Source organism: Sylvia atricapilla, chromosome Z (assembly GCF_009819655.1).
Source record: "Sylvia atricapilla isolate bSylAtr1 chromosome Z, bSylAtr1.pri, whole genome shotgun sequence".
In the NCBI taxonomy this organism is placed as follows: Eukaryota; Metazoa; Chordata; class Aves; order Passeriformes; family Sylviidae; genus Sylvia; species Sylvia atricapilla.
The window spans coordinates 84,836,831-84,848,973 of record NC_089174.1 but is presented as its reverse complement, the minus strand read 5'-3'; the positions used below and the strand labels follow the sequence as shown (position 1 = coordinate 84,848,973).

Genomic DNA, 12,143 nt, shown 5'->3' with positions numbered 1-12,143 from the left:
GAAAGTATGTAACACTAAGCAAAAGTTTAATCTGTACAAAATGGATGTATGTATCTCACATAAAAAAGTAATTGTTCTTCTAAACTGCCTCACAAAGGGCAGCCTCATTTCCAGACAGAAAATTTACTCAGTGATTAGCATAACTGTGTATTAACACAAAGAAAGAAAAGCAGAAATGATAACAAACGTGGTCAAACAATTAAGCAGAGATATTGAATATACAACGGGAGTGCATTTACTGATAAAATTGTAATTTTTAGACAAAGTTTTAACCTTCATAACATTTTAGATTTAAGCTAAACTTGTTATGCAATAGCTATTCCTTTAAGTCCCAAAGACACAGTGTCAACCATTTTAAACAAAAGGTCCACATGTTTCACAGCATACTTCACTAGCCTGACAAGTCCCCTGCAGATGGGAATAACACATGTATTCCATCTTCTCCCCTTTTCCATTCTAACACTGTTCAACACCTCCGCCCACACACTCCTCCAACACACACACACTTCCCTCCAGCAGTCAGCAGCCTGATTCACTTAACTAAAGAGGAATTTATCTGGCCTGAAAAAACACCAGCCCCCTCAACTGCCCAGGAGATGCCTGGACAGCTTATTGAGACATGCCTCAGATGCTGTGTCCAACAAGCACTGCTAAGTCAGCTGGAGATGTCCTGTGCAGCATCAGAGGGGTAGTTACATTCTTGGTGTGAAGGAGGCATTATTTTAAAATAAATCTCAGTGTAACGTTTTCAGTGGTGATGGCGCTATTTTCTGGTGAACTACATTTTGGGACAGAAAAGCCCTTTAGTCAAAAGCACTGTTAAGCCTTGGTACATTTCACTGAGGTAAGTTCTCATTATGACTAAAGGAAATAACTAAGGCTATGTCTGGGTGGCACAAAGCTAATTACCCCTCCAGAGACATTAATTAATGTGGGCAGGGCATCACAGTAATATGACTGCTCTGGCTCGGGAATCTCCCAATGCTGATGTATTGCCATTTGGGTACCCCCCTCCCACCTCTTTCACATCTCTTACACCAAACATGAGCCCTCCATAGAGGGGTGTTCCCTCTCAAAAAAAACGTGTTTTATTGAAATCTACAAAAAGTTTTATTGAAATCTTATCTTCAGCACACAATACTGAGCTGTACACTGCAGCAATTCTTGACAAACAGTAAAATAATCAAGCAATTCCTGAGCATCCTCAGCTGCTAGGAGGAGGGATGTGGAAGGGTGTACCTACTGAGAGTCTCCTGGGCTCCAGAAGAAAAGGCTCAGGTCAGCATCTCAGAGAAGCTATGTGTAATGATAATGGTGATTTGTCTGACCATCAGCTGCGGCAGTCCGAAACACATTTTAACAGACACATTAAAACAGATCAAGGACAAACCTCCACATTAAAACAGATCAAGGACAAACCTCCCAGCAGTAGTGTAAATGTTCTCCACTTAGTCAGTTCCAAGCAGCAGGTAACGGTGTGGTGTTTAGCAGGGCAGAAATTGTTGCCAAAGCGACTTTGCTTCCAGCTTTCTGGAGATAAAACAAGTCCTGCGCTAAAGCCAGAACATTTTATCTACTGTACCTGATGCCACCTCTTGGTACCAAGACATGCTCTTCACGTACTGCAAATGGACTTTGATCTTGTTTTGGCTTGTCGAAACACATTCAATAACGAGTAATGTACTCGGCAGTAGCTTAAAGCACCTGTCTCAATAGGAACTGGTTTTGGAACAACCAGAGAGCAATAGGGAAGGGGAACACCAGATACACAACACAACCTGCAGCAGAACACAGCCTCACACCTAACCACAATAAAGAGTGAAAAGACTCAGAAGGGTCATTATTCCCTGTGGAACGAACAAACCCAAGTCAGGGCAGCGTTTTATTGCCATGCAAAACAGACAATTTCAGATTCTGAAGAGCCCCTGTCTAGTTCCCTCTTTCTCCTCCCTACAAATACTTATTTTAAAATGAGTCTCCGCACACACACAGACCTTCTGCAAAACACAGTGCCATGAATTCAGGCTTTCCTTAATGAGATGGCTCAGGTTCCAGGTAAATGGGATACCCAGCTCAGCTGGAAGCTGCCGGGCAAGGCTGGCTTCTGACGTGTCTGTCAGCTCTGCACAGGGCTCAGAGCACAAGGAAGGGCAGCTTCACCTTGGGATTGGACACAGTGTTCAGGGGCTGGTTTCCACACGTAGGCTGTTCCTTGTAGCAAAAGCACAGGGACAACTGTCTAACAGAGTGCACTGCCTTGAGACAGGGAGAAATCACATCGATTGCACAAGTATCAAGAGTCCTTGAGATTTTCACGGTCTCAGCAGAGAGGACAGTCAAGTCTGCCAGATGCAGTACTGAAGAATAAAACACTATAAAAAAGCATAATAATTCACTTATGACGGATTAATTTGCATTTGATAAACAGGTGTTAAAGTAGCAGTTTTCACACTTACAAATGCTTCAGCTCATTAAAAACAGAAAGCGTGCATAAAAGACGTTTTCTACCCAACTCATTTCAGAAATATTCACAAATGTTGTCAAAACATATGGTGTGTATCTGAGTTAAACACTGGCTAATAAAAGGCGCTCTCCTTCAAATTTATTTCTTTTTACCCACAGGCTGACTGTGAATTGTACACAGTAAAAGTGACAATATAGGTGAACACTTCAGTCTCCAAACAACAAAAACCAGTCAAGATGGTGACAAAACCCAGCAAGCCACACAAACGTGTGCTGAATCTTAATAGCTTTAGCCGTCAAGTCAGGTGAAGTTAACTCAGCGTTCAGTGGGCACTCAGGTCAGATACATGTTCCACTCCCTGCTCCAGAACCCTCCCTACAGAAATTGTGGAGCTCATGCTGGGCTTTGTGAGAGGAGACCTTTGCCTGGCCAGGACAATCAACACTATGACACATCCACCACAGCAATGGAAATTTTCAGCTGGCAGACAGACATCTGAGTCTCAACCAGAAATGGGCAAAGTTCTGAAAAGAAACAGAATGAACATCCAACAACCAAGGCTGCCGCCAGAGATGAAACCCCACTGACAGTGCTAGAATTCACCCAGAACACCTTTTTCTCCCATCTGCAGGGAGACTGCTACTCTTGGGGCTTCATCTTTATAGGGATTCACACCCAGCAACTGAGGAGATAAAGTCATTAACACACCCAAGTTTTGTTTGTGAGGATTTTTTCCCCCCACACACGCCCATGCGCAGGCAGACATAATTCTTTGTTCTCTGACTGCAAAACTAAACTACCAAATCTTAGCCCAGATTTAAAAACACAATGCATTTTCTATAGCTCTAAAGCAGAATGTGTTTTACAAGGCCAGTTTATATGAGATAGTTGATGTTAGGCAAGGAATGGAGGGAGAATAGGGAAGCACAACAGATGCACTGGTGTAAAGTTACCTAAAAAAGTGGTTGAAGAAAGAAAGAAAGAAAACTGGAAAGACCCTCAGCTACCTATCTTCTCCTTTCAACTTTCCTCCATACACCAGTTATATCCTGTACCACATCTCCAACCCAGTTATATCCTTTGCTTGTTTACATCACCATATCATAAAATACTGCTGATAAGCAGCAACAGACATGATGAATCTGTGCTTGCTTCCTGAAGGCAGGCAGAGATTAGGAAAGGGCATGAAGGTTTTTCTTTTGTCTTGCAATGAAAAGGAACTGCAAAGGTAGGGAATGAAACTGAAGGAGATGATAAAGCACTCTCTTGCTTGCCTTGTTCCCAGGTGAGACAGGCTGTCACCTGTTGGTGAGACACATCATGCTCATGGGGGCCACTTGCTTACTCTTCTGGTCCCATCTCAGCTGGACAAGCAGAGGAAGAGAGGGAAAGGGGCCTGTAAGCTTTAAAAAGGCAGAAGATACTTCATGAAATATTTAAACCTTTAAAATTCAGTTAAAGATATAGAATTGATAGATATTATCTCCAGGAGCAGCAGATCTGAAACACCAATAACTTCTATGATTACCAAAAATGTTTATTTTTTTCTAGATTTCAAGTGACAAAAGCAAATATCTGGCAAAAGTTCTCTTTGTGCTCTTTCCCCATCGTCACAGAATATGAAAACATTCCCCAGATGTCAGTCACTACACATCTTCATGGGTGTAACACAGCTATAGCTAACAACAGGCAACTGGTCTGCTCTAGAAGCATGCTAAGAACCTGCATCTTAGGGAATTCCTGTCCCTCACACGTTCATCTCCACATCTAGGCCTGAAGGCTGGAGCTCCCTTTACTTAGTGACAGGCAACATCCTGAGACCTTGAGTCAGAATGAAAATCAACAACAGAGCTCACATTTTCCTCTGGCACCGAGTCAAACCCTGGACCAGGTCATGCCTTTGCAGCTTGAGCTTTCCATATGCACATTACCTAGCTGCCTTTAGGGATTTTCAAGTGGATCTTATGACCACTTATTCCTAAAGGATGAGAATTTTGGAAGAGCTGTGGTAGACTAGCATCCAAAATCCATCACTGTTTGGGAACAATCCTCAGCACTCTCCACACACTCCTGGTCATAGCCCTGTGGAAGATGTGACACTGAACCAAGATGAGAAATATTTTCAGCTTAAAGCTCTGAAAACACAATGAATTTATGAGCCCCAGGCTGCACAGTGCTGTTGGGTGGCACACTCCTCACCGCAGCAGACTGAAACAAGAAGGGTCCTCAAAAGTTGCATATTGCTGAGGGCCACTGTCATGGCAACTCTGTTCCCCTTGTACAAAAAAGAAAAAAATAAAAAGCAGATATGACAGCTGTCTCATCAGATGCTCTGAATCAATTACTTGAAGAAGAGCTAAAAATAAGGTCACTCAGAATTTACCTCCTGAGAAACAAACTAATCCAGAATATTGTATGTTCCTATGCCTTCAAGAGCACCGTGTTCTAGACAAAAGAGTAAACCAGACATTTTAGATGAGAGATGGTAGACAAAAAAAAAAAAAAAAAAAAAAAAAAGCATTTCCAAGGATCCAATGACCAGGAAAATTAAATAACCAAGCACATGGCCTTCAAGGAAAAGGACAGATAATTCCCCAGAGTTCCACCACCAGCTCTCAACAGAACAGCTTTCTCCAATTAAACTTCAAACCCAGCCAGTGTCCCTATGAAACAAAGCAGTTTGTCCCAGCATAAGGAAGACAAAGGGAGGACAGGCAGTGCTGGTCAGGATGCTCTCTTCTGAAACTTACCCAGAGCTTGCATATTCAGCAATGGCATTGATCAGGAACTCTACTAAGGGCAGCATACACAAATGGCAATGTTTTTTGAATAATAAAATGGTTTGGCTTGGAAGGGACATTAAAGATAACTAGTTCCAACTCCCCTGCCATGGGCAGGGACACATTTCACTAGACCAGCTTGCTCCAAGCTCCATCCAGGCTGGCCCTGAACATTTCCAGGGATAGGGCACCCAGAACTTTCCTGGGCAATCTGTTCCCATGTCTCACCATCCTCACAGTAAAGAATTTTTTCCTAATATCTAATCTGATATTCTAATCTACCTTCTTTCAGTTTTAATCCACTCCCCCCTGTCCTGTCACTACACGTTCTTGTCACAAGTCCCCCTCCATCTTTCTTGTAGGCTCCCTTCAGATGCAAAGGGCAACAATTAGGTGACCTTGAAGCCTTCTCTTCTACAGACTGAACAATCTCAGTTCTTCGAGCTTTTCCTCATAGGATAGGAGCTCCTTCCCTCTGACCACCTTGGTATCTCTCCTCCGGACTCACTCCAGCAGCTCCATGTCCTTCCTGTGCTGGGCCCCAGAGCTGATGCAGCCCTGCAGGTGGGCTCTCAGCAGAGCAGAGCAGAGGGGCACAATCCCCTCCCTGGCCCTGCTGCCCACACTGCTCTGGATGCAGCCCAGGACACCTTTGGCTCTCTGGGCGTCAGTGCCCATGGCTGGGGCATGTCCAGCCTCTTATCCACCAATATTCCTTTCCTTTCTGCCAAAAAATAAGTAGCGAGACTCTCCTTACAACATTAATACTCTCTCTCTCTCTCCCCACATACAGAACACCACTGCCCTTCTCCAAAACCTTAAACACTAGATTTTCATGCTCCACCTCACAGACATGAAAGCTGTAGTCTAACAACAATCTCTCAAAGCAGACTGGGGAAAACACACGTGTGCACAGTGTGATTGTCACTGCACGTTTCTCTGGTGCTGCTGAAAAACATCACCTCCATGCAGAAGTTCCATCTACCCACACAGTGCACAAAACATGAAGGTCACCAAGCAATGTGAACCTCAACCCATCCTGCCTGAAAAGCTGTAGGCTCCCATTTGCCAGGGAAGCCAGCAAAAGGCAGGGGAGGGAGAGCACAGAATGGAAGTGCGGATGAAAAAGTCAGCACAAGCTTTGCAACGCTGCTTTATCATCTCAGGCTCCAGGTCACCACGGATGAAAAATCACCAATTTAAATTGGCCTCCCCACCGACTCTGCCAAGCAGAATTTGACTTGTGTGGGACTGCTGCAGCAGTTTGCAAATAGTTTGTGCACCATGAAGAGAAACCAACCAGGCACACACACACACACACACACACACACAAACACACTTTAATACTCCTTCAACAATAAGTACTGCTATTCAAAAAGAAATCACCACTTCAAGCCACAAGTACTCTCCCGTTTAGATATATTTTAAATAGCCCATTAGATTGCAAATCCAAAACCTACACAGTGACACAAAACTGATCTGATTTCACTATTTCCTGAAAGAGAAAAAAAAACAAAAACCCCAGTATTAAAAACTTACAGGGCTGTTAGTCCACCGTTTCTCTCTGGCACACGGTACATTATTTAGCTGCAATGCCTGAAACAGTAACTTGACCTCTCTGGGAAGGTGGGCGGTATTATTCAAGCTGAAACATTAGAAACATGCATAATTACTCTGGGTATTCGCCGCACATTCTTTCATCCGTGAACTAATATGAATGGAAAAGTCACACTGACACTCCAGGCTTAGATCATATCCCAACCATCAATTGCAGAGATTTTTTTTCAGGAGGTATCAGAAGAACAAAATTTCTTTGAGAGAAATTTTTCTCTGGACTTAACCGTGTATATGTTACCAAGATAAAATGTCAGTGCTGCCAGCTCAAAGCCAAGACTTCAGCAGGTCAAACCATGAATTTTGAGCTTTCTGCCCCCACCACTGGCAATACCTGAATTTTTGTTTTCCTTCAACCCCACAAACCCATTCACGTGGCACTTGTGAGGATGGCTGCTGTAGCACCAACCACATCCCATCATTCACCATCCACCTGTTCCTGCAGGGTGATGCCTCACACACCTGTGTGGTGCCTCACCAAACCCAAGGACCCTTGGCAGCACCAGACCATCCACAGGGCTGGGTGGGACAAAAACCCACTGGAAGGTTTTAAACAGGCAGATGAAGCAGGAAGAGACCATGTTTGGTCCTGACTCCAGAGGCATCTGCAGCTCACACTGTGGCTGCCTGTGCTTTTGGCAGCTCCCCCTTCACACCAAGTGTCCTCTGCTTAAAGCCTTGTCTCCCCCTCAGGGATAAAGCAGCATTCACTTTTCAAGTTTGGGGTGACAGAACCATAAGAAAAATGAAACACAACAAGCCAATATCCACAGCTGGAGCTGCAAAATACACGTTTTCAGCACTTTTAAGGCTTTCAATGCTTTTTAAGGCTAAAAGCATGAAATTTTTTCCCAAAGAGGGAGAAAATGCTGTTCACACGACAGAAGAACAGCACATACATGTCAAACAACAGTCTTCTCTAGCTAAGTTCTCATATTCCTCAAAATCACGACTGCACTCCTGACCAAGTGAGATGCAACAATATTTATAGCTGTTCTAAACCCAATTGGCCCATAACTTAATTTTGATACCAACATCTACATGCGGCTGTTCTGGACAACTGACCTGACCAGCCCCTTGCTACAATGGAACTTCCAGAATTCCTGAAGCCCATTTCACTCTTGGTGCTTGACACAGAGATATATGTGGAATATAAGGTATTCATTTCAGCTAATTCCCCAGGTATTAGGGACAATGCCTGCATCTAGAACACTGTTCCAGCAAAACATAGTAATTCTAGAATCATTCTTCTGTTTTGTTTTTCAAGCTGTCCAGCTCCCTGCGTCTCTAGTTCATCATTATACACTTCCAAAACTTTGGAAATCATAGCAATGCACACAGGGAAGCACCTCTTTATATTTTAAGTCAGATTTTGTAGCATCAACAATGTGTTTTCCCTTTATGCAGGACAAGGATGTATGTCAGGGAATACAAGTTGCAACAGTAACTTCATAGAAAGTAAAACTTAAGGACAGTATTTTCCACATGTATTTGAAATCTGAAGATATGAAAATTGGCCAGTGTTAAGTTATTTTGACCATATAACCAGAACTTGCTGGAGAATTCTAGGTAAATTTCAAATACGTTTTTGTAAAATATGGTTTATGCATAAAAAGAACGTAAAACGTTAATGTCTGTGTACTACCTTATACACATGTGAAAAATGTGGACAGCTTTTATTTTGAAGATTCTCTCCCTCCTCCACATAAACTGAAAAAGAATTAAAAGGTGACAGAACAACCACCCTAAGCCTTACCTAAAACATCTATTCAAAAGGTCTGAGGTATGCAATGAAAATGCTTTAAGTCAAACAAAAGTGGCTTGTGGCAAAGAGAGGAAACAGAACAAAGATCTGAGTTTGCATCAAATGTTGGTTGCAATCATTTAATTGCCACTGTTTAAGAGCAGGAATTTCTCCAGTCTGTTTCAGTATTTGCTATTCCACCAAACACAAATAAAGGGAAAATTCAGCATTATAGTTTGAGATTCCAGTTTTGAAGTAGTTTGATAACAACCTTCCCCAAGACATTCCCCTGGGAAAGAGCTGCTAGAGAACAGAGCTAATTAGGGCTTGTCAGTTAAGCTCTCTTTCCTGCTTTGTTCAGAAAACCTGGACAAATAGCTTATCCATGGACAGACCTGGGGGCCTTTCACAAATATTTTGTATTCCACAGCAAGCTTAGGCACATTGCACAAACATCTGGAGTAGAAACATGAACACCTCCCTGCTCTGCCCTGCAGCCAGTGTCTTCATGACACTTTCATCAGCAGCGACAGAAATAAACCAGTATTACTGTGGGCTTCCATCCAAAAAAATGTTGTCATGTATAGCCCTGTCTGTATCCACACGAGGATTTGGGGTAAAAGGGAGGAGGGGTAATTCAGGTGCATAAACAAGTATTCCAGTCTTCCTCCTCAGTAGTTAAGTTCTGAGAGAAAGAAGGGAAGAGCCTTGTATCATTATTAAAAGAGAGATTATTTCCAGAATGATTGTAGACTAGACTGCTTTGGGGGGAAATGGCAGTGAAAACAGATATATCCATATTTTCCCTGGAGGTGCAGTCCAGTTTGGAAGTGCTCTTAGCTACAAAAGTTAAGAAAAAGACAAATCATCCTGAGGTTCTCTGGCACTACCCCAGACCAAGAGCACAGAGAAAACCCCAGGTACTGTAAGAAACAGGGGCACCCACAAAACAAAACATCCCTTCTCTGTTGACCATGCCAGAGCCCAGGACAGATAAACCAGCTGCTCACTACAGAGCAGATACTTTGATACCACATTTGACAGTGCAGCGGTATTGGAGCCAAGAATCTGCTTGCTCCGGGAGCCAAGCTATATATAAGGAGGGAAAGGCACACAGTTCTCTCCAGCATGCTTTCCCCAGAGTCCTAGAAAAGCAACATCTGTGCCTTCAGTCTCACTGCAATTCTGCAGGCATCTCTGCAGTCTGTCAAACCTAAGCACCGAGCAATTTTTTGTATATTTATTTTTCAGATCTGTTGAGCTGTACCTTACCCTACATTACAGCAACTGCATAATAGGTGCAGTTTAGCTACCTCAAAATATTACCAGGGAAACAAAAGTCTTTCTCTTCACTGCCACTCCACAGGAGAGCACTGAAGGCTTCTGGTAAGAAAGACAAAAGCAATAGCAAACAACCAGTGTGATAAACTACCATTCACATTTTACTCCAATTAGTAATTTAAAAATACACAAAATCCATGCATGTGTTAAACAAGAAAGAAGCTGTTCCTGAGAGCTAGATCCTCTGAGATCACATTTCAAAGCAGTGCAGTATCATTCTGTTAATCTTTTGGGAAAACCAGCATGGATATTCTGCTGCAATGTAATTAAGGCAGGAATTCCAGCCTCTCCATTGTGACCTCCGCAGAAACCCCAGGGGTCAAGAGTAGTAGCCTGTACCCTGCTACAGTGCTAATACAGCTGTACTATAAACAAAAAACCTCCTGCAACAACAGTGCCAGCAAGTTTCAGGGAGGGAAAGGAGGAACACTCAAAATACACTGCCACAAAACAGCTTCTTAACACAACTGTAAGTGAAAAGTTGTTTTTTTTCTAAAGGTAGTTGCAGAAATTTCATCTTTCACCGTGGAAAAAGGCTGACATATTTACTTTCATGCCTTATTCTCAACAAATATCCACGCTTATCAAAACAACAATTAAAGCCTTGTTTTCTTAGAGCAATGTTTAGTGAACAAAATGAAGCCAAGGGAAAGGCAATTTCTTAAGAGTCAAGTTCTGCACAGGGAGAGAGAGAGAGGGTGTCTGGGGTGGGCCAGCATCAAATCATGCAAAGAGATAATCAGGTAGGTTTTTTTTTTCTCGTTCTTACCCTTTGCAATCTGAGAACAGTGAAAGAGGACACCACCTAGCAAGTAGGCTGCTAATTAATTCCTCCTCACTCAGGCACTGCGAAGCTTCCAGCTGCAAAGTACCTGCTTATCTAGGAGTAAGTACTTGATAGCATTTTAAGAAGGGGCTTCATTTGTTTTGAAAAATGACATTAAAAAGACACAAGTATCTCAAGGTTTTCTCTGTCAGCAACGAGAAAGTGAAAGTAAAGCACCAGGGCTCTTGCCTGACTAATTTTCAGGGCACAAACTTACCCTGCACAGTGAGTTTGGTGGGAGGTCAGCATGCCAAAGGCATAGATGGTTTCAAATGCATAATGAGAAGAGATCTCGTATCTCTTAGTTGAACAAGTTCCCTGAAATCAACTATTTCTGAACAAGTTGGAACAGGGTAGAGATGCCTGGCTGTAAGGGCAGGACCAGAATGCAAGTGACATGCCAGTTTAAGACACGGGCTAATGGACTTTAAAACCAAGGAAGCAAGCCTCTTGTTTTAAGTGTCAGTTATCTTGGATCAAGGGCTAAAAAAAGATGCTTGGACATAGCACTAAAAGAGATGAGTCACAAAGAAGAAACAATGGGAAAACATTCACAAAAAGAGTCCAGCACACTTTTCACACTATGGATCTCAGGCATTCTGCTCTCTTAGTACTACCACAATACAAATAACAGAAGTTCCAGTAGCAAAAGCCAAAACTCAAGGCTGTCATTAGGCAGATACGTCCAGAAGTCAAGGGTTCTCTGAAACATCTGCACTCAGCTGTAGCGTTTTGGAGTGGCAGAGGGACACCACAATCATTAAAAATGTAAATCAAACATCCACCTGCCTGAACAAAGACTCAATAATCCAACATATGTTCCTCCTTTTCATTCCATTATGAGATGTCCCTCATTTTAGCTAGGACAAAAGCCATAGAGTTGTTGAAATTAACATTTTGGGTGGTTTGGTTTGGTTTTGGGGGGGAGGGGTTTATGAGGAAGGACAAGCTATAAGCTTCTGCCAAAGTAGCTCCAATCTCATTGCCCTTTTCCAGTTACATTGGTAGCTCCCAGCACTACTCTTCATTTTTGCTTTACCCAGAGGGAAGCAGGAGCATCATGACCATGTCTTCACAACTGCATGAGCACAAATGGGCAACAGGCAGAATTGGACAAACAGAGGTAAACAAACGGGACAAACGTAGGTAATGGAAACAATCTTTTTTGTGTGTGTGTTATCACCCTCTAGATACACAGAGCTCAATGCACTGGAGATGTGCAGCCTAGCCAGCTGTGTTTTCTCACACATTTTTCATCCTTTTTCCCCCTATCCTTTTCTTTCTATCCACCTACACAGCAATTTCAGCCACCTATTTTCGCCTGGAAAAAAAAAATAGTTTCTGGTCTTAGAGCACACAAATTTCATTGAAATC

At 42.8% G+C, this 12,143-nt stretch overlaps 1 protein-coding gene across 2 annotated transcripts in view; it reads right to left on the bottom strand.

Annotated features, from left to right (window-relative positions):
• The window catches only part of KANK1 (KN motif and ankyrin repeat domains 1), a 132,045-nt gene that overhangs the window by 101,326 nt on the left and 18,576 nt on the right, over positions 1-12,143 (bottom strand). Inside the window, exon 1 of one of the 2 annotated variants that reach the window (XM_066339540.1) lies at positions 6,784-6,820. The exons of the other annotated variant lie outside the window; for it this stretch is intronic. The gene's annotated coding sequence lies outside the window, so the exon portion shown is untranslated. Of the gene's footprint in view, positions 1-6,783; positions 6,821-12,143 lie in introns of those variants that run through there. 2 annotated transcript variants of the gene reach the window in all.